The sequence below is a fragment of the Bos grunniens genome, chromosome 18 (genome assembly GCF_055505025.1).
Source record: "Bos grunniens cultivar Pamir isolate PY7600 chromosome 18, Bosgru_T2T1.0, whole genome shotgun sequence".
In the NCBI taxonomy this organism is placed as follows: domain Eukaryota; kingdom Metazoa; phylum Chordata; class Mammalia; order Artiodactyla; family Bovidae; genus Bos; species Bos grunniens.
This window is the reverse complement of record NC_141182.1, coordinates 44,474,692-44,495,554: the sequence shown is the minus strand read 5'-3', so window position 1 is coordinate 44,495,554 and position 20,863 is coordinate 44,474,692. Positions and strand designations below refer to the sequence as shown.

At 45.0% G+C, this 20,863-nt stretch overlaps 1 long non-coding RNA gene across 1 annotated transcript in view; it reads left to right on the top strand.

The window, feature by feature from the left end:
- The window catches only part of LOC147353603 (uncharacterized), a 64,178-nt gene extending 60,867 nt beyond the window's left edge, over positions 1 to 3,311 (top strand). Inside the window, exon 4 of the long non-coding RNA XR_015145756.1 lies at positions 3,054 to 3,311. This is a non-coding gene — a long non-coding RNA (uncharacterized LOC147353603). The remainder of the gene's footprint in view (positions 1 to 3,053) is intronic.
- The last annotated feature ends 17,552 nt before the right edge of the window (positions 3,312 to 20,863 follow it).

Sequence of the window (20,863 nt, the reverse complement as noted above, 5' to 3'; positions counted from 1 at the left end):
AGTCAGTTCTTTGCACCAGGTGGGCTTAGTTTGTTCTTTTTCTTCATCCTTGAGGTATAAATTTAGGTTATTAAATTGATTTCCCCCTTTAATGTGTGCATTTATCATTGTAAACTTCCCTCTTAGAACTTCTTTTGCTATATCCTATAATTTTGTTACATGTGTTTACATTTTCATTTGTCTCAAGACAAATGAAAATTTTTAAATTTAAATTTAAAATTTTTATTTTAAAATTTCTCTTTTGATTTCTTCTTCTTTTAAAATTTAAATTTTAAAATTTTCTTTTAAAATTTTTCTGTTGATTTCTTTGATTTATTGGTTGTTCAGGACTCTGTAGTTTAATTTCCATGTATTTATAAGTTTTCTGGCTTTCCTTCAGCTACTATTTCTAGTTTCATACTCTTGTGATTGAAAAAGACAGTTGGTATGATTTCAGTTTTCTTAAATTTGCCAAGATTTGCTTTGTGACCTAACATACTCTAGAAAATGTTCTGTGTGTACTAAAGAAAAATAGGTATTCTGCTGCTGTTGTTGGGAATGTTGTCTGTTGGGTCTATAGTGCTGTTAAAATCCACTGTTTTCTTATTGGCTACCTATCTGAATGATTATTTATTGCTGAGAGTGAGGTATTAAAGTTTCTACCTATAATTATGTTACTGTTTATTTCTCCTTTTAGTTGTTAGCTTTTGATTTATACAGATGCTCTGATGTTGGATGCATAAATATGTACAATTGTTATATCTTCTTGATTGGTTTATCTCCTTTAGATCTTGTTTTTTTAATCTATCAGTCATTCTGTGTCTTTCGTGGGAGAATTTACTCCATCTATATTTAAAGTAATTATTGGTAGGAAAGGACTTACTGTTGCCTATCTGTTCATTGTTTTCTGGCTGTTTTGTAGAGTCTTTGTTCCTCACTTACATTTCTGTCTTTTTTGTGATTTGATGATATTTTGTAGCTTTATGTCTATCCTACAGAGAAGGCAATGGCAACCCACTCCAGTACTCTTGCCTGGAGAATCCTACGGATGGGGGAGCCTGGTGGGCTGCCATCTATGGGGTCGCACAGAGTCGGACACGACTGAAGCAACTTAGCAGCAGCAGCAGCAGCATATCTATCCTACAACCCAGCCACTCACTGGCTGGGCTATCAGCTTGGGTACCACTGCAAGATGGGTTGAATGGTGGGCCATACAGTCTCCAAGATGCTCTAGTTAACCCTTCTGGTTAGGTGGGATTGTGGGCTATTCTCATGGCAGGAATATACAATGAACCTGCTTCCCTTTCTGGGTGGGGTGGCAGAACAGGTTCCAAGGATGGCATAGCTTATTGGCTAGGGGCTTGAATCAGGCAGAAATGTCCACTGAGTTCTCTGACCAGAGAAGGCCATTGGCTTGGTTTTGCATGTGGACAGAGCTCCTGACTTGGTTCTCTGCTCAAGTACCATTGTAAGTAGGACTGTAGGATGGGCCATGCAACCCTTGGGTACTCCAGCCAGGCCCCTAGCTGGGCTAGATTGGGGGTTATATTCAATAGTAGATGGAGCTTCAAATCTGCTTTCCTACCCAGGCAGGACAACAGAACAAGTTCCACAACTGGTATGGCCTCAAACACAGCACTACATGACTCAAAAGCCCCATGTTCTTCATGTCCATGCCTTTTTGTTTGTTATTTCACAGTGCTTTGTCAGTCTCTTCACTGGTGAGATCATACAGATTCTTATTTCCAATTGCCATGGCTTCTTAGTTCTGCATTCTTTGTCTTGGTCATAGAATTTGCCATTTCTCTGGGACAGGATGAAGGAAATCTTTGTCTGCTATACAGATTCTGCTGTTAAACAGAAACATCATAGATGCACTTTAAAATAAATCTTTAAGTATACCAGTATCTGAGGGAGCTTCTTTAAGGTATTCCTATTTTAAAAACCAGTGATAATTCTATTTTAATGTCTTTTTCACCCTTTTTTTGCCAGAGATTCTATCCAAATGTTAAGCCTCCCAAAAACCTATTCATATCCCCAAATAGTGAGGACAAGAAATCTCTCTTCTGCATGGAGTCCTCCTAATACCTTGAAAATGTGTCAGGCAAGTCAAGTAGGCTGTCGGGAGGTGTCAGAGATATAAATGGGAAACTAGTCTGACTACAGAGTAGGAATCAGGTGCTAATTATATTCAGCAAGATAGTAAAGATCGAAATGTTCACTCTTATTAAGACATGGATGAAATAGAAGCTAGATAAAAGAGATCACTTCATATTTAGTAAGAAATTATTTAGTTGTTTATTTCCATGATCTCAACTAGTCATTTTGACTGCTGATTTTAAAGTGATTTTCTAAGTTAGAGCATGATCATTTCTACGAATACTTACTTATCCCCAAATTATTATATTTTAATAATTAATAGAGGTGTATATTACTGATCTTAGAATAAGACTTCTTTTTATTATTTATTTATAGTTATCTTGTCACTTAGAAAAATGAGCGATCTATTTTTTTTAATACAGTAAGTCCCCTACATACAAATCTGGAGAACTTTCAAAGATGTGAACGTGTGTTCCATCAACATCAGATGTGAGTGAAATTGCAGTTTGCCCTCCATCTCCTACTGCTAATGATCCTTCAACTCGATCATATCACACCTCCTCTCAGTAACTCTTCTTGCTTGTTCACGCAATGCCAGCCCCTGTATGCCAACAGTTGTACTGTACCACTGTACTTTTCAAGGTACTGTACTGTAAGATTAAAAATGTTTTCTTTATTTTTTGTGTTTGTTTGTTATGCATTATTTGTGTGTAAAGTTTTATAAACCTGTTACAGTACAGTACTGTATAACTGATTGTATCAGTTGGGTCCCTAGGCTGACTTTGTTGGACTTAGGAACAAATTGGACTTACAAACATGCTCTTGGAATGGAACTCATTCATGTGTAGGAGATTTACTGTATCTTGTTTCTTTTTACTTACTTTTTTCCAGCTTTCTTGAGGTATAATTGACATCAGTTATCTATTTGAACATTTTGCATGGCACAAGAGAAACTGCAGGCTGTTTTTTTTCAGGAGCTACAAATGCCCCTGGTCCTAAAGAAGAGAATTTACAGCACTTCCTTAATTCTTTGGCCACAACTGAGTCCCCTCCAACTTGGCTTCACATCTCAGCAAAGACCAGCCCCTCCTGGCCATTCACACATGTGCCAGCTCGGCTCAGAGCCTGCTTGCGTGGATCTTGATGAGCTTGTCTGGTTGGCCCCTATTTGTGAAAGAGAAGAAGCAGACCTTTTCCAAGACGGTCACTGAATAAAATACCACGTCAGAAGGTTTGGTTCTATTTATTCTTAAAGAGAGAATTAATTAAGGCAAACATGTTCTCAGGAAGGCTGTGAGTGTGTAGTTGGGGACTACAGTGAGGTACTCCAAGAACCGGGAAATGAGGGAGGAGAGAATGACCTCAGTGCTAAATAATGAAATCTACAGGAATTGAATCAAAGCTGAATTCTTCAGAGTCAGTTTGTCAAAAGGAAAGTTCCCAGGAATATTTCAAAAAAAGAAAAAAGAAAAGAGTGTCTCTTAGAAGCATGTCTGGTCCACTCGAGATTAGCAGGGAGAGATTATGAGCAGCCCCTCAAGGCTCTCCCCAGGAATCCTGGCAGCACTCCCGCTGTGAGACTCTCCTTGAGATGGAGATGGAGATGGAGACCAAGCCATGTTACCTGAAACAGACAAACTCACTCTCTGCACAGCTGCACGTTTGCCTGGAGGAGGAGAATGTGCAGATCATGTAGACCCAGGTGTCACCCTCCCTGTGAATGGTCCCTCTCTATCAGTAAATGGGCATGCTGATTTTGTACAACAGTCCTGAGCACTTGCCTCATGGAACACAGCTCCTGAGAGATGGAGGCACTCTCCACTTGTTGGCAACACTCAGCTTCCCTCCCTGCAGGGCCCATGGGTAGACCCTGCACTGTGGCACTTCTGCCAGCTGCCTTCTGGGAGGCCTGGCAAGCACAGGCCAGCCACACACCTCTGCTCCCTGACCAGTGACAGCCTTGCTGCTGCTGCTGCTAAGTTGCTTCAGTCGTGTCCGACTCTGTGCAACCCCATTGATGGCAGCTCACCAGGCTCCTGTTATAGGCCCAAACAGTGCCCCACAAAGATGCTGGAGTCCTAACCCCCAGTATCTGTGAATGTGACCCTATTTGGAAATAGGTCTTTGCAGATGATCATGTTAAGATGAGGTGAGTAGGGTAGACTCTAATCCAGTTGGACTGGTGTCTTTGTAAAAAAGGGAAATTGAGAGGCACAAAAAGAAGATGAGGGACTTCCCTGGAGGTCCAGTGAATAAGACTCCATGGTCCCAATACAGGAGGCCTGGGTTTGATCCCTGGTCAGGGAATCAGATTCCATATGCTGCAATTAAGAGTTCACATGCCATAACTAAAGATCCCACATACTACAACTAAAAAATCTTGCACACCACAACTAAGAACCAGCATAGCCAGAATCAATAAATAAAGTTGTTGTTGTTGTTTTTAAGAGGGGAAAAAACAAAGAGAAGATGATGTGAAGATACGAGAAACATGGAAGAGGCTCCCAGCCCTTACAGGGAACCAATACTGATGACACCTTGATTTTGAATTTCTAGCCTTGGAATTGGGAGAGAATAAATTTTTGTTATTTTAAGCCACCCAATTTGTGGAACTTTTTAGTGGTAGTCTTAGGAAACTAATACACCTAGTACCAAACTCTTTGCCAGGGAATTCTGAATTAAAGCTGTCCATTGTTGTCGTTTATCCCTAAGCTGTGTCTGACTCTTTGCGACCCCATGAACTATAGCTTGCCAGGCTCCTCTGTCTGTGGGATTTCCCAAGCAAGAATACCAGGGTGGGTTGCCATTTCCTCCTCCAGAGGATCTTCCCCACCCAGGGATCAAACCCAAGTCTCCTGCTTAGCAGGCGTATTTTTTACCACCGAGCCCCCAGGGAAAGCTGTTCATTATGATTCACCATTGATGTCAGAGCCCTGGTCCCTGACATTACCTGTTGCTGGAAAAGCAATGCCTTAAGAATATAAAATACACTCAGGCTAACTTGGTGTGGCCCTGGAGAATCTCTGGCTATGGGGAATTTTTTTCCCAGCTGGCACAGGTGTTCTGCAGGGCTGAGTAAGTATTGTCTAGTGCTTTTTAATTTTTCAAAAGTTCATTTCAGATGAGATAAGCAATTTGGCTGTGTATTAGAAGGCATTAGCGCCAAAAGATATTCCTAAAGACAAATTATAATTTACTAAATAGGTGTTTCCCATCCTGCCCCAAACATAAGTAAATGTTACTTCAATGGTTTGCAAACCCCTAAAAATCTACTTCAGAATTTTAAACCACATGCTAACATTTCAATAGAAAAGTTCAGACATTTCAAACTATTCTCACATAAAATTTGTTATATTTTTAAGATGAAATTTAAAAATTTCTGTGACTGATTAAAAGCAGCTCTCATGAATTAGCTCAGATGGCTTACCTGCACAGGTTAAAAGGCAGAAACTTTTAGTACTGTGAAAATTGACCGTCAAATTTTCACCAGGTAACAACATAGGATTATAATGAATGTCATAGATGCTTTCATCTATAATATTCATTCCTGTTGAACTAGTTAACTAAATTTCTGAAATAGTCCTTGTTCCATAATTTGATGTACTTTCCCCCCAGACTTATGTTTTCTTTTTTTTAAATATAAATTTATTTATTTTAATTGGAGGCTAATTACTTTACAATATTTTATTGGTTTTGCCATACATCAACATGAATCCACCACAGGTGTACACGTGTCCCCCATCCTGAGCCCCCCTCCCACCTCCCTCCCCATACCATCCCTCTGGGTCATCCCAGTGCACCAGCCCCATGCATCCTATATCCTGCATTGAACCTGGACTGGTGATTTGTTTCTTATATGATATTATACATGTTTCAATGCCATTCTCCCAAATCATCCCACCCTCTCCCTCTCCCACAGAGTCCAAAAGAGTATTCTATACATCTGTGTCTCTTTTGCTGTCTCGCATACAAGGTTATTGTTGCTGCTACTGCTGCTGCTAAGTCACTTCAATCGTGTCCGACTCTGTGTGACCCCATAGATGGCAGCCCACCAGGCTCCCCCGTCTCTGGGATTCTCTAGGCAAGAATACTGGAGTGGGTTGCCATTTCCCTCTCCAATGAATGAAAGTGAAAAGTCAAAGTGAAGTCGCTCAGTCGTGTCCAACTCTTAACGACCTCATGGACTGCAGCCTACCAGACTCCTCCGTCCATGGGATTTTCCAGGCAAGAGTACTGGAGTGGGGTGCCATTGCCTTCTCCAGGGTTATCGTTACCATCTTTATAAATTCCATATATATGCATTAGTATACTGTATTGGTGTTTTTCTTTCTGGCTTACTTCACTCTGTATAATAGGCTCCAGTTTCATCCACCTCATTAGAACTGATTCAAATGTATTCTTTTTAATGGCTGAGTCAGACTTACGTTTTCTAAATATTAGTTTTGGAAGCAATCCAATGACGTTGACAGATTTTCTCCCATTTTGTAGATTGAAAATGCTGAGACTCAGAAGGGCAAGTGGCTTGTCTAAAGCCATAAAGAATAAAAACTGCAACAGGAACATGTATCTAGCACACCTCTTCCCTTCTCTTTCCTTCCACAAATGTTCATTCATTGAGAGTATTCCTCTTGTTCAAATTCTTTGTCAGGTCCAGGCACACACAAGGTTCTTGCTTCTGACTGACGCTTACTGAACAACCCCTGTGTTGAGGGGTCTGGCATCCACTGCTTCGTTAAGCCACACGTGGGACTCAGGAATGGTCAACCTTGTATTATGGATGAGGAAACCAAGGCTCAGAGGGGTTTAGTGCCCTGCACAAGGTCACATAGTTTGTTTATGACTGACCTGCCTGGGATTGGTACCAGATATAAATGAAGTTCAAATACACCATTTAAAAAATTATACCATTTTTTAAATTTCCAAAATGAAAAGAATTTTTCTTAAATTAGTCCTTTCTGCTGCTGCTGCTAAGTTGCTTAGCAGCATTCATGTCTTTATGACCCTGTGGACTATAGCCTGCCAGGTTCTTCTGTCCATGGGGATTCTCCAGGCAAGAATACTGGAGTGGGTTGCCATTTCCTTCTCCAGGGGATCTTCCTGACCCCGGGATCAAACCTGGGTCTCCTGCATTGCAGGCAGATTCTTTACCACTGAGCCACCAGAAAAGCCCAAATTAGACCTTAACACCTGCTATGTGCTAGATAACACATGAGGCTAGTTCAGCTTTATCTCATTCAATCCTCTGAACACCTCTTCAATGTTGGAGGGTTATTTCTACTTTTTGCAGGTAAGGAAACAGAAACTTAAAGGATGGAAATAGAGTACCATGGCCTGAAATTAGCAGAGGCAGAATTGGAGCCCAGGTCTGACTGACTGAAAGCACAGTTTTGTCCTGCTGCCTGAGTGACAGTGCGTGCGAAACAGAAGGTGATGGCTCAAAAAGCGCATCCGGTTCCTATGGGATTCAGAGGAAGGGGCTGTGGTGACAAGGGTAAGTTCGGGGAACAGTGGGTGCAGGAGAGGGGCTCCAGAGGCTTCTGCAGGCAGAGCTGGTAAGGAATGAGCGGGAGGGCAGAGAGAAGGAAGGAGTGACACGTTTGCCCTCCCTGCTCCTCGGCCACTGCTGTCCTGGGGGCCAGTGTGCGCTGGCAACTTTTATTTTGGCCTTGCCAGGCAACTGCACCCCCTTTATGGGAAGCATGGAGTCTTAACCACTGGACTGCCAGGGAAGTCCTAGAAACTCTTAAATGCTGAATTTCTACATAAGATGGAGACTATATAGATAAACCTGATGATGAGTGAAGAGTTGAAGAGGGAAGAGAGGGCATGTGGAGGGATGTTTGCTTGGATGCAGAGAAAACCCTGTAGAAATTTAATATGGGCACTGCCTGGCACATGTGGCAGGGGAGCCCAGGGCACAGTGGAACAGAGCTCCTGCAGCCTCCCAATTGGCCCAGCTTCCTTTGACTTCTCTTTTGTGACTGCCTCCCACCCCCATGATTGCTTTTCAGATCTTTTTCACTTATATTGCCTGGAAATAATCTTTCACAAGGTTCAGTCTTTCAGGAACAGTGAAATGCAGGGAACAGGTACCCTTACAAGGATCCCCATATTTCTAAGCTATCCCTCTTATTTCTCTCCAGACAGGCAGGAAGACTATTCTTTGTAAGCAACTGTCGAACTGCTCACAGGTCTTAGAGTTTGCTTATATGGGAAAAGCAGTGAGATTTATGAAGTGACATCTTTTGGTCTGTGGATCAGAACTTGTAAGTCTTGGTAAAGAGAGGAGGGGAGACTTCAGGTTGGGGTATAAACCCAGAGTTCATCATCTGCTTCCAGCAGCATCTGTCAGCTGAGGGACCCAGGACACCCTCTCTACCACTCCTGACCATAAATTGTAAACAGTAGCATCAGTGCCTGCTCCAGAGGAAGTGTCCAGCACGGTGTTCAGATTCAGTAGACGTGTGTTCTATGTCAGGGGTCCCCAACCTCGAGGATCTAATGCCTGATGATCTAAGGTGAAGCTGCCATAATAATAATATAAATAAAGTGCCCAATAAATGTAGTGCACTTGAATCATCCCAAACCACCCGCCACCCCTCCTCCACAGGTCTGTGGAAAAATTGTCTTCCACAAAACTGGTCCCTGGTGGCAAAAAGGTTGGGAACCACTGTTGTAGCTGAATCTGAGTCAGTATGTTCTCCACTCACAAGACTCTCTTAGCAGCTACCTGATAACAAGTCCCTGATGCTGAAAGAAAATACCTTTCGGGAGACACTGCAAGCAGCTAGAATGGAAAAGAGGCTGTTCACCATCCTTGGTGAAGCCCAACCCGTCGGGCAGCAAGCCCAGTCCTTGGGAGCCATTGCTTAGGAGGTGAACGTGCATGATGGTGTCCCCAGAGACATGCTGCTGTGCTGTGGGTGACTGCAGGCTGCACCTACGGAGCTTGGCTCATGCAGAGGGGAGCTGGCCTGACTGCTGCCCTCAAGATAGCAAAGACAGATAAAGATGGCAGATGAGCAAAGACTGGTAAAACCAGGGCAATAACCAGGGGGCCAAGCCTGTGTCCAGCGGCAGTCTAGGCTCACCTTGAGATCGAGCTGGTAACCAGGTATGACCCTGCAGGGGCTCTGCCTCTCTCTGGAGGGAGGAGGTGCTAGTAGTTTCTGTCCTGTGGGGGCTCCTTGCAGCGTTTCCCGAGGGACTGAACAGCACTGAGCAAAGTCTCCGGAGAGTTTCCCATCAGACACCTCTGAGTTCTGGAAGAAGAAAAAATAAAGATAAATGGCAGATACTGCTTACTAGACTAAAACACACACAAATTGATCATAAATCCCAAACTAAGATGTTGATTCTTATTTCAAGCAAAAATGCCTGTGTTTTCAGCAATGCTCTGCCTGGAAAGGTTGTACAAAGGGCTGACACACACCCTATCTTACCAAAGGAGCTGGTGATCCCTGAGAATGAAGGAAGAATACACATGAAACGTGCGAATTAAAATGAGGTGTTCTCTTCCCCCCAACAGTCTTACTTTTAATAGTTATTTAGAAGAAATCTGCATTTTTTCACTTGAAATGTGCCGAGCCTTTGTTGGCCAGCTCTGTGTACCAGTCTGCCTGCCTGTTTCCGCTGGCTTGTCATGCTCACTAATTAGAGAGCTGCCGCCTGATTCACCTTGTTAATTAGAGGGACTTGCACACGGAGCCCTTCGGGCAGTGTGCGAGACAGCCTCGCACCAGTGCCCCGAGAACGATGCGTCTGTGAAGTCATTCTTCTCATCTACCTTCTATTTTTCATTTGAAATGAATAAATCATTGAGATTTTCCTTGTGGAGTGAGAATGCAAGAATTCACATCTCTGTAAGATGTAAATTACATGTGATCAATAGGAAGGGATGACTTGGGTATTGTACTTACATGATTTCCTAATTTACTTCTTGTCAGTGTATGAAAAATGGCCTCAAATATGTGTCCCCCCTCCATGAATCAGTGTCCTTCATCTGGGAAAGGAGGGTGTTGAGTGAGAAAGACAGCTGCTTCGTTTGAGCTGTTGGAGTCTGGTCTGGTGGTTTGTTGTTCTCTTGCACAGAAAGAGGGAAGCCTCTGAAACACAGTCATCCAAGGAGGGAGTTTGACCAGCTCCTTCTCCTAGGCCACGCTCGGCCCCCCTCTGCTCAGGAAGAAGCAAGATGCAACAGGTCATTTTGTTGGACATGGTCTTTTGTAATAGAGACCTGCACTTCTTGGAACTGAAATTTTATTTTATTTTTAAATTTTTATTTATTTATTTTTTAAATTAAAAAAAATGGGTTTTTTTGGCTGTGCTGGGTCTGTATTGCCACGCATGAACTTTCTCTAGTTACGGTGAGCAGGGCCTACTCCTTGTGGTGCATGGGCTTCTCACTGGGGTGGCTTCTCTGGTCGCAGAGGCTGAGCTCTAGAACGCAGGCTCAGTAGTTGTGGCACACGGGCTTAGTTGCCCTGAGGCATGTGGAATCTTCCTGGACCAGGGATCAAACTTATGTGCCCTGCGTTGGCAGATGGATTCTTAACCTCTGGACCACCAGGGAAGCCCAGAACCGAGACTTTAAATGTACTGTGTCTTTTTTTTTTTTAAGTGTTTGTTTAAAGTTTATTTCTCAAAAATATTTTCTTGGCTGTGCTGCACAGCCTGTAGGTTCTTAGCTCCCCAGCCAGGTATTAAACCCGTGCCACCCCCTGCCTTGGAAGCATGGGATCTAAACCACTGGACCTCATGGGAAGTCCCTATCGTGTGTCTTTTAAAAGACCAAAAATTTAAATAGTAGTTTGGCTTAGATGCCATGCCAGAAGCAGTAGTGCCTTTAAGCACCACGTTGCCTCCTATTCCAACCTGCAAAACACTTTGGAAATAAATTTCAGTGGCCTTCTGTCCTGATGCTTGGTTAAAAAGAAGTGTTGTGGTTAAATGAGAATGGAAAAGAGAGTGACCTCTCATTGGGTGAAAGGTGTAGCTTTAAAAAAAAGAGAGAGAAGCGAGGCTCAGCCCCACCAAGTCTGGGTGTCTCTGCTGAGAAGCCTGTTCAATAACCCCATTATCAGTCTGGGTGGTTAATGAATATCTTAAACAGGTTCACCTTTCTGCTCATCCAGAGCATTTGCAATCATTGTACGTACTCACTAACAGAGATTTTTGGCAAAAGATTTGCAAATGTTTCTTTAGAAAAAGGAAGCCTTTTATATCTGCTTTTCCTGGGAAAAAAACACAGAGTGTGTAACTGTTTTTGTAGGTGCTTTCCCCACCATTCTCAACATCTGACCTTGTGCCCATGAGCACACACTGAGCACTTGTTGCTTGCAGAACACTGCCCCAGTCCTGGGGGAAGCCTGAGACACAGAGGTCATCCTTGTCCTCAGGACCCCACATACGAGTGGAATAAAGAACCAGAAAAGAAGCAAGTCATTACCCCTGAGTGGTGGGTAGTGGGGAACCTGCCAGGGGAGGGGACTTGGGACTGAGGCCACAGAGGGAGGGACTCTGTGAGGGCCACTGGGGACCAGGCAGAACTGGCCAAGTGGAGGAGGACTTGCAGGCAGGGAGCACGGCACGTGCAAAGGTGTGGAAATACTGCCCGTTGCAGGGGTGTGAGTGGAGGGAAGGCTGGAGGATGAGTCAGTTAGAGGAGAGAGGGCTGCAGGGGAGAGGGGCACACTGCTCAGGTCCCTAAGGCCCACACTCTGTCCTGGATGCTAGCTCGGGTGCACAGCATTGCTGTTGGCTCCGCTATAGCCTCCAGCCCGGCTGGGGAGTCAGGAGCAGAAGGGACAGAGTGTGGCCACCGCAGGCCTGGGCTTTGGCTTAGGAGGAGCCCATGCAGGTCTATAGAACTCCATGGGAGGATGCAGAAGTGTGCTCAGCCCCTTCAACGCATCTACCCTCTGCACAGCTCCAGCCTTGGGTGCAGGGCCCATGAAATGTAGGGAATAGAGGGTGATGGAATGGATACTGACCTGCCAGGATTCTCAGAGGCAAAGGAAGCTGCCTCTGCAAGAGCATCCGCCTGCTTGACCTTGAAAATTTTACTGAGGGTCACAGGGTGCAGCATGGGTCCTCACACAGCACTTTCCCAAACACCTTGTTCAGTTCCTCAAGTGGGATTTGAGCACCTGGCCTTTACTGCTGCTGCTACTGCTGCTAAGTCGCTTCAGTCGTGTTCGACTCTGTGCGACCCCATAGGCGGCAGCCCACCAGGCTCCGCCGTCCCTGGGATTCTCCAGGCAAGAACACTGGAGTGGGTTGCCATTTCCTTCTCCAATGCATGAAAGTGAAAAGTGAAAGGGAAGTCGCTCAGTCGTGTCCGACTCTTAGGACCCCATGGACTGCAGCCTACCAGGCTCCTCCATCCATGGGATTTTCCAGGCAAGAGTACTGGAGTAGGGTGCCATTGCCTTCTCTGGGCCTTTACTGGGTTGAATGCAAGTAAGTGTGAGTCGCTCAGTTGTGTCTGACTCTTTGTGACCCCATGGACTGTAGCCTGCCAGACTCCTCTGTCCACAGGATACTCCAGGCAAGAATACTGGAGTGGGCTGCCATTTCCTTCTTCAGGGGAGTGTGAATAGCCAGGGATGCAAAGATATAAAAGCCCCGTCTCTTCTCTTTAAGAAGCTCACAAGAGACGGCAGAAGTGGTGTGTGTTTGCAGAGAATATAGAGGACACACTGTAAATTTCAAAGCAGCAGCCTGGAGAGAGAGGCCTCACTGGGGAGGTGACATGGCCCTGAGTTTTCCAGAATGAGGAAAATTTATTAGAATGAAGTAGTGGGGGAGGATTTTCTAAACAAGGGGCAGTAAGTGCAGAGTGAGGAGACGTGAGTGTGCATGGTGGGTTCAGAGGCTGCAAGAATTCATCAGGTTCCAACTTGGAATGAACCTAGAGAGTTTGTAGTAGGGTCTCCCGGGGGAGAGGATCAGAGGTTTTAGTGTTAGTGTTCGTCACTCAGTCATGTCTGACTCTTTGCAACCCCATGGACTGTAGTCCACCAGGTTCCTCTGCCCATGGTATTCTCCAGGCAAGAATACTGGAGAGGATAGCTGTTCCCTTCTCCCGGGGATCTTCCCAACCCAGGGATTGAACCTGGGCCTCCTGCATTGCAGGTGGATTCTTTACCAAATGAGTCACCTCCGACTGCGAGGTTTTAGGACAAAGTGAAAACAGGATCAGATGTAAATTTATAAAGGAGGCTTTGGCCAATCCCTCCCCCACTCAGTTGTACCACACCAGAGGTGCTTTCCCTGATGTTTCCTCTCCTTGATGTTTTATAAAATGTTGTACAAGGGGAAGGCAGAGACTCTCTGCCCATCCAGGCAGCCAGGGTTTGAACCAGCATGGACTGGAGGAGATTCTGAGGTGGAAAAAATAGACCTTGGGAGAAGAGAGTGCAGGGACCCTCCAGAAGGAGGCTTCCAGCTTCGGGGACAGAGCATCAGAGTAAATTAATAGCCTTCTATTCGTAGAGTCTAGCGGTTGTCTCTTGCAGCTACTTGAGACTTCTCGTTTCACAGCTTACTGGTTTACAGCCACAGAAATGGAAAATCCAGCCATATTCACACCCACCGTCCAGGTGGTGTTGGATTTGATGATGAATTCATCACCCCCAGGACACACCGCTGCTTCTAAATTGGTTGTAAGATGACAGTTGAAAGCTGTACCCACTTTATATGGTGTGCTCCCCCCTTTTAGAATCTCTTTTCTGTAGAAAGATGTGGTCAGCCTGGCACCAAGCAGGAGGGAAAGCCAGGTGGCCCAGACCTGGACCCTCTTTTAATTCAGGAATACCTGGACACAACCTCATCTCCAAAGGGATGAAACCACCTTCTCAAACAAGTCCTGTGTGTGGAGTGAGCCTTACAGATCACTTCGGGGGGTTCATAATGCTATCTAAATATTGTAGGATTAATGGCATCACCAACGCGATGGACATGAGTTTGAGCAAGCTCCAGGAGTTGGTAATGGACAGGGAAGCCTGGTGTGCTGCAGTCCATGGGGTCACAAAGAGTCAGACGTGACTGAGTGACTGAACTGATTGAAAGTAACCATCAACCAGCATAGTACCCTCTCCCTTGGGACAGTCCTCAGGCACAATTCTGCTCCTTAATGCTCATAACCGCTACGAGGCTTTGCCACATTAAGGGTTAGAGACGATGCTTGAATTTCGTCTGTCATCCTTCAAGATTCAGTCAGTGTCACTGATGGATGCTGGGCTCTGAGCTGGTCTCTGAAGTGGCCCCTCCCAGAGCCAGTGCGCCTGGGGGAAGCTTCTCAGGAAGGGTGATGGGGTTGGGGCCTACCTCTCACAAGTGCATCGGTGCTCAGGCACAAACCTCTGTCTCTGTCTTTGAAGAAAACAAGAGGTTGTTCCTTTAGCAAGTCATTTGCTTCAGTACCATGAAGAGGCACACACACACACACACACACACACACACACACACACACACACACAGTGAAGGGAAAGTAGTATTAAAATAGCAACTGAAATCCCCATAAGGCTTCTCCCAGGACATGAGACTTCCCACCATGGACCTCATTCTCCTGGCCGCCCACCGACCACTCCACTGTCCTCCGGCCTCTGGGCTGAGTGCCGCATGTTGGTGCTCTAGCTTCTTAAGTTCGTGACATGTCTCAGGAGAGAAGAGTCTTGCCCACTGCCCGGTGCCCCAGTGGTGCCGAGTCTAGCAGCACAGTGGATTTTTGGGGAGCCTCTGCTAACTGATCAGTTGTTTCTCCACACATTTAAAAATTTCATCCTTTGCTTGATTCTAAAGGTAATGTGTGTTAGTGTGTGACGATGGACCAATGTGATGATGCACTTTCCAATCTGGAAAGTGCAAAATTGTATAGTCCATGGGGTCGCAAAGAGTCAGACACAACTGAGCAGCTTTCACTCACTCACTCACATGAGAACTTTTAATATCAAATATTTTTTATAACATTTCTTTATTTTATTCATTTATTTGGCTGCATGTGCGATCTTGGTTCCCCAACCAGGGATTGAACTAGTGACCCTGCATTGGGAGCATGGAATCTTAACCACTGGACCAGCACAGAAGTCCAGCCCACAGTAGTATTGATGAGCTGGGATACAGGGCATGCAGGTGTGTGCAGATGGATGCAGGTATCCCCGCTACAGAAGGCTGCTGAGTGCTTGCAGCAAACGGTGTATAAATCAGGGACTAGTGAATCTGCCCATAAGATGCAGACAGCGTATCTTTTTTCCTATCTGTCCTTTGCTAGAATAGACCAAACAATCTTGAATTCTAAATCGAAGGACTCATCTTGATACAACTTTAACCCATATTTATATTTCAAAACTTGGTGATTTGGGGGCTCTGCTCAGAAAATGAAATGTGTGATGCTTTCTTAAGCTTGAGGTTGTTGTTCTGTCACTCAGTTGTGTCCAACTCAGTGACCTCATGAACTGCAACACACCAGGCTTCCCTGTCCTACACCGTCTCCCAGGGTTTTTTCAAACTCATGTCCATTGAGTTGGTGATGCCATCCAACCATCTCATTCTCTGTCGTCCCCTTCTCCTCCTGCCTTCAATCTTTCCCAGCATTAGGGTCTTTTCTAATGAATCAGCTTTTCGAATCAGGTAGCCAAAGTATTGGAGCTTCAGCTTCAGCATCAGTCCTTCCAATGAATATTCAGGGTTGATTTCCTTAAGGACGAGGGCATATTCATTATTCTACAGTTATCTACTGAGCACTTCCCTGTTCAGATCAGATCAGATCAGTCGCTCAGTCGTGTCCAACTCTTTGCGACCCCATGAATCGCAGCACGCCAGGCCTCCCTGTCCATCACCAACTCCGGGGGTTCACTGAGACTAACGTCCATCGAGTCAGTGATGCCATCCAGCCATCTCATCCTCTGTTGTCCCCTTCTCCTCTTGCCCCCAATCCCTCCCAGCATCAGAGTCTTTTCCAATGAGTCAATTCTTTGCATGAGGTGGCCCAAGTACTGGAGTTTCAGCTTTAGCATCATTCCTTCCAAAGAAATCCCAGGGCTGATCTCCTTCAGAATGGACTGGTTGGATCTCCTTGCAGTCCAAGGGACTCTCAAGAGTCTTCTCCAACACCACAGTTCAAAAGCATCAATTCTTCAGCGCTCAGCCTTCTTCACAGTCCAACTCTCACATCCATACATGACCACAGGAAACCATAGCCTTGACTAGATGAACCTTTGTTGGCAAAGTAATGTCTCTGCTTTTGAATATGCTATCTAGGTTGGTCATAACTTACCTTCCAAGGAGTAAGCATCTTTTAATTTCATGGCTGCAGTCACCATCTGTAGTGATTTTGGAGCCCAGAAAAATAAACTCTGACACTGTTTCCACTGTTTACCCATCTATTTCCCATGAAGTGATGGGACCGGATGCCATGATCTTCGTTTTCTGAACGTTGAGCTTTAAGCCAGCTTTTTCACTCTCCACTTTCACTTTCATCAAGAGGCTTTTTAGTTCCTCTTCACTTTCTGCCATAAGGGTGGTGTCATCTGCATATCTGAGGTTATTGATATTTCTCCCGGCAATCTTGACTCCAGCTTGTGCTTCCTTCAGTCCAGCGTTTCTCATGATGTACTCTGCATATAAGTTAAATAAACAGGGTGACAATATATAGCCTTGACATACTCCTTTTCCTATTTGGAACCAGTCTGTTGTTCCATGTCCAGTTCTAACTGTTGCTTCCTGACCTGCATACAAATCTCTCAAGAGGCAGATCAGGTGGTCTGGTATTCCCATCTCTTTCAGAATTTTCCACAGTTTATTGTGATCCACACAGTCAAAGGCTTTGGCATAGTCAATAAAGCAGAAATAGATGTTTTTCTGGAACTCTCTTGCTTTTTCGATGATCCAACAGATATTGGCAATTTGATCTCTGGTTCCTCTGCCTTTTCTAAAACCAGCTTGAACATCAGGAAGTTCACAGTTCACATATTGCTGAAGGCTGGCTTGGAGAATTTTGAGCATTACTTTACTAGCGTGTGAGATGAGTGCAATTGTGCGGTAGTTTGAGCATTCTTTGGCATTGCCTTTCTTTGGGATTGGAATGAAAACTGACCTGTTCCAGTCCTGTGGCCACTGCTGCGTTTTCCAAATTTGCTGGCATATTGAGTGCAGCACTTTCACAGCATCATCTTTCAGGATTTGGAATAGCTCAACTGGAATTCCATCACCTCCACTAGCTTTGTTCGTAGTGATGCTTTCTAAGGCCCACTTGACTTCACATTCCAGGATGTCTGGCTCTAAGTAAGTGATCACACCATCGTGATTATCTGGGTCATGAAGATCTTTTTTGTATAGTTCTTCTGTGTATTCTTGGCATCTCTTCTTAATATCTTCTGCTTCTGTTAGGTCCATACCATTTCTATACTTTATCGAGCTCATCTTTGCATGAAATGTTCCTTTGGTATCTCTGATTTTCTTGAAGAGATCCCTAGTCTTTCCCATTCTGTTGTTTTCCTTTATTTCTTTGCATTGATCGCTGAAGAAAGCTTTCTTATCTCTTCTTGCTATTCTTTGGAACTCTGCATTCAGATGCTTATATCTTTCCTTTTCTCCTTTGCTTTTCGCTTCTCTTCTTTTCACAGCTATTTATAAGGCCTCCCCAGACAGCCATTTTGCTCTTTTGCATTTCTTTTCCACGGGGATGGTCTTGATCCCTGTCTCCTGTACAATGTCATGAACCTCATTCATCAGGCACTCTATCTATCAGATCTAGGCCCTTAAATCTATTTCTCACTTCCACTGTATAATCATAAGGGATTTGATTTAGGTCATACCTGAATGGTCTAGTGGTTTTCCCTACTTTCTTCAATTTAAGTCTGAATTTGGCAATAAGGAGTTCATGGTCTGAGCCACAGTCAGCTCCTTGTCTTGTTTTTGCTGACTGTATAGAGCTTCTCCATCTTTGGCTACAAAGAATATAATCAATCTGATTTCGGTGTTGACCATCTGGTGATGTCCATGTGTAGAGTCTTCTCTTGTGTTGTTGGAAGAGGGTGTTTGTTATGACCAGTGCATTTTCTTGGCAAAACTCTATTAGTCTTTGCCCTGCTTCATTCCGTATTCCAAGGCCAAATTTGCCTGTTACTCCAGGTGTTTCTTGACTTCCTACTTTTGCATTCCAGTCCCCTGTAATGAAAAGGACATCTTTTTTGGGTGTTAGTTCTAAAAGGTCTTGTAGGTCTTCATAGAACCGTTCAACTTCAGCTTCTTCAGCGTTACTGGTTGGGGCATAGACTTGGGTTACTGTGATATTGAATGGTTTGCCTTGGAAGCAAACAGAGATCATTCTGTCGTTTTACACTGATTTCTAACTTCTACCCCAGAACTGTAAGAGAACACATTTGTGTCATTTTAACCCTATCCCATCCCCCACCATTTGTACTCAGGGTTTGTGGTTACTTGTTACAGGGGCCAAAGGAAACTAATACAGACAGAGTCAGAGGGACTTAGGAGTAGAATCCACCAGCCTGGGGACTGAGTGGATGTATTTGTTGCAGGGATGGGAGACATCTAGGAGGTACCCAAGCTGGCTCCTGCCAAAAGCAAGCCTGAGACTCAGTTAGAGGTGTAGGACCAGGCCCAGGAAGCAGAGGGAGGACTCAGGGAAGGAAGAGACTCCTGTGAAGGTGTGTGATTGAGCTGGTGACTGCAGCAGGCAGAGAAGCCACGTGGAATACTCACCTGAATCGTCCCTCAGGAGGACAGGTAGCTGGGGCATTCATCCGCTAGCTCCCATGTCCCAGTGGTTGATGGTTGCCTGTATTAGGGTTTTCTAGAACCAATGGACCATGTAAATATTATATTTATATTTATAGTATAGTTAATATAAATATGTCAAATATTCATTATAATTAATCTCTCATATACATCTCTCATATATGCTAAATATCTATATTTGTAACATGTAACAAAAATAAGAATGTATACATATATATATATATATGTATATATAGGTCTTCCCTGGTGGCTCAGTGGTAAAGAATCCACCTGCCAATGCAGGAGACCCTGGGTTGGGAAGATACCCTGGAGTAGAAATGACAACCCACTCCAGTATTCTTGCCTGGGAAATCCCATGGAGAGAGGAGCCTGGAGGGCTACAGACCATGCAGTCACCAAAGAGTTGGATATGACTTAGTGACTAAATAACAACAGCAACTGTGTGTGTGTGTGTGTGTGTGTGTGTGTGTGTATCAATAGAGAGAGAGATTTTATGATGAACTGGTTCATATGATTATGGAGGCTCACATGATTATCACAAGATCTGCAGTCAGCCAGCTGGAGCCAGGACAGCCGATGGGGGTAGAAGACCACTGAAAACCAGCAGGCTCAAGCCCCAGGAGAAGCTGATGGTTCAGTTAAAATCCAAAGGCAGGAACAAAAAACCCCGTGTTCTCAACTCAAATGGACAAGAGGAATTCTCTCTCACTCTCAAGAGTGTCAGCCTTTTTGTTCCATTCCGACCTTCAAAAAACTGGACGAGGGCTGCCCACATTGGGGAGGACCATCTTCTTTACTCAGTCTACCAACTCAAGTGTTAATGTCACCCAGAAACACCCCACAGATACACCCAGGGTAATGTGTGACCAAGTATCTGGGTACTTCATGGCCCAGTCAGGTTGACACACGGAATGAACTGTCACACAGGCCCTAGGGTGTTGTCCCTCCGTCCCCTGCTTGAGTGGTCTCCTGTGACGACTGAAAAATCTGGTGAGTACTGAGGGGTGCCTTGGAGGTGGGACTGCTGTGCTGAAATCAGGTGTGTCTGGGGGACGCAGCAAGGGCACAGGAAGCATCCGCCTCAGGTTCCTGACCTTCTGGCTTGGGCAAGGAGGGGAGTGGGGAGCCCAGTAGGTGGAGCCAGGCTTGGGGAGGGGGCACAGATTCTAGTAGCAATGGGCTGGGTTTTCATATGCCAGGGCCTGCAGGCAGCTTGAGCTGAGGTGGGGCTGAAGCTCTGGAGCCCTAGGGTGAGGGGTCCTGGTGAGACCAGCTGCAGAAGAGCAAAGGGACGGAGTCTGACTGCAGTGGGGTGTGTGTGAGGGGGCAGGGGTGACGTGAAGCCCACAGCCCAGGACAGTCCCTTCAAGGAGAACCATAGGACAGAGGTTGAGTGAGAGTTAGAGTGAAAGGAGGATTTAAGTTGAGAAAAAGACTATTCCGTCAGTCAGTCAACAAGCATTATTGAGCCCCTAATCTATGACAGTCCCTGGGGATACCACCATTATCAACACACACTAAGCTTCTCTCCTTGGAGAGTAAATGTGTATAGAAAACACAACAATTTCAGATACTGTAAACATAAAACAAAAATAAAATAACTGCAGGGAATTCCCTGGCAGTCCAGTGGTCATTATCCCTGTCACTGCCATGGCCCAGGTTCAATCCCTGGTCAGGGAATGAAGGTCCTGCCCCCAAAAAAAGTAAATAAAGAGAAAGAGATAGATAAAATAATTTCAGATATTGATAAGAAGCACAAAGAGATAAATCAGGGTGATGTGCAAGTGAGGGCTACTTCAACTGTTAGGACCAGTTAGGGAAGGTCTCTCTGAGCAGGTGACGAGTGCTGTGGCTTTGGGGAATGAGAAGGACCTGGCTGGGCAGAGAACTGGGGGAGGGTGTGCCAGTGCAAAGACCCTGGGGTGGGTGTTTGAGGGAGAGGGGGAAGCCATGGGCCTGGAGCAGGTCAAGGACAGGAGGCTGCTGACTGGCACCATGCAGGGCACTGTAGGCCATGGGGGCT